A 2432-nucleotide genomic window follows, 5' to 3' on the forward strand; every position below is an offset into this window, starting at 1 on the left:
TTTCAACTCCTCAATTCCGTGGATGCCATCCTATAAGGAGCAATGGAAATGGGTGCCGCATCTACAGTTGTCTCAATAGCAAATTCAACTTCCCTTTCGTGGCAAACCAGTAACTCTTCAGAAATACTGGAAGTCTTTATCGTGGGTATGTCACTCAGTTTGGCTTAGCTCGCCTAGTATCCACCACATGTGCTAGGTAGGCTTCACAACCTTTTCTCATCATTCTTCTTGCAATCGTGGTTGAGATGACATTGGACAAGAAATATGTCCTTTCCCCACAATCGTGATCTCATTACCCCGTGAGTTTTCAAAGAAATCCTCTTCGCCATAATCAACCATTGCCCGATGACGTGACAACCACCCATTCCCAAAATCACGTCAAACTCATGGAAGGGCAACTCAATCAAGTCCGCCAAGAATTCATACCCTGAATCCTTAACGGGCAACCCTTGTATACTTTGTTCACCACTACATCGTGGCCTAATGGATTAGTGACCGTAATGTCTTGGTCACTCTCCCTACTAGTATCCCCTTTCTACGGGTAAGTTGATGCAGATGTATGAATGAGAGGATCATGGATCCACAAATGCAAGCACAGTTGTATTGTAGAGGGAGAACGCACTCGATGACGCCCGGCATCTTGCTCCTCCTGAGCTCTCAGGGCATAAGCTCTGGCAGGTGGTCTGTTATCTGGCCTCTCTGCTGGCTCAGATGCAGGCCTCTATAATGGTCCCACTGCGTCAGATTTGCCAAATTTCATACCCCTTTGTGGTGCAGAGCAGTGTCGTTTTCTTATGTTGGAGCAATTGTAGTAGTTCTGCGTGGACAGTTTTACAACAGATGCACATAACAACCACACCTTAAGCAGGCACCAGTCACTCTCCAACACTCCCCCTTATGCCATTTCAAATAGTGTGGACATGCAGAAGATGCTGGGGCTGGTCCCCTGAACCCCATCCCTGGAGAGCTGCCCACTGATGGTGTGGACTGACCTCTCCTAGGGGTAAACTGTGGCCTGGGCCCCTGAGACTGACCCTGACCTTGTGGTTGCCCTGAACTCTGTGCAGGTGGACCCTTGAACTTCTTCCCAGGTACAGAAGATGAACTAGACTGACCTGGTCCCCTCTTCTGCTGTCTTTTCCTTCTGATCTGCTCACTTATTCTTACTTTTTCAACCTTTATTGCAGCTTCCACTAACTTGGTGAAGTCGGTAATTCCCAAGGCAGTGATCATGATCTTTATGTTGTCATTTAGTCCCTCTTCAAATCTCTTACACCTTTCGGCTTCATTAGGGACTATCTCCCTTCCATAGCGGCTTAATCTAACAAATTCCTTCTCATACTGCCATCGACAACCGTCTCGCCTCATTAATAAACTCTCTTCTTCTCTTTTCCGTATACCATCACATATTTCTTCTTGAATTCTCGAGAGAAAGAAGTCCCAAGTTATAGCTTCGGCTACACTTCATCGGATACCGTGTCCCACCATTCATAGGCATCATCTTGCAAGTAGATATGGCAGCCTCTAGGTTTTGTTCAGAGTGCAGTGGAGTTGTTTTAAGACTCGCTGCTCATTCAACCAATTTTCTACCGCAATGTAATCAACTTCTCTCTTGCCAAAGAAATCCACTGCTCCAAACTTTCTTAGCCTTTCCAGGTGTGATTTCTGCTGTGGAGCTGGTGGTGGTGGTGGTGGTGCCGGCATTACCCTAGCCATTTGTCTGAAGAATTCGCCATTTGTGAAACATGGCTCGTGGAGGCCGAAAGGTGCTCTACTTGAGTGGGCGGAGTGTTCTCCCTACCCCCGGGCCTCACTGCCGCAGTGGAGCATGACTCTCCACTTCCTCCTCAACTGCCCTCTGAGATGTAGGGTCCATATCCTATTCAAAATAACAAAGACAAACATATCTGCATTAGTGTCACCTCAACTCTTACAAATGCAATGCATGGTATGGACTCAATCTAGGCCCAGAAACGCCTAAACCATGCTCTGATACCACTAAATGTGACACCCTTACCCGTACAGATACCCGAGTAAGCAATGTCACACTGTACCGCACACACTCTAATATACCTTAATTAATTTTTATCATGCTTTTGAATATAACTTGTGAAATATAATATATTTGAGCCATTTATCAAATCATAAATTATTTGAGGTTCAGAAAATTTTATAGAAAATCCGCAGAGTACTGCTAAAATGGAGAAAGCAGTTCTTGTAACTCGTGAAAACACTTCCAATAACCATATTCAATCATCTTAAACTCCAATATCATTACAAACTCAATATTTTTCAATTTCAGTTCTTAATCATCATTTCTCAGGGTACTCATATATATACAACAAATAAATACTCAAATTACTTCCATACATAACCATAAATCTTCATTATTTACATGAACCTCAAAATACATTACATAAGTTCATTTACAT

This window comes from Hevea brasiliensis, chromosome 12 (genome assembly GCF_030052815.1).
Source record: "Hevea brasiliensis isolate MT/VB/25A 57/8 chromosome 12, ASM3005281v1, whole genome shotgun sequence".
NCBI classification, from domain to species: Eukaryota; Viridiplantae; Streptophyta; class Magnoliopsida; order Malpighiales; family Euphorbiaceae; genus Hevea; species Hevea brasiliensis.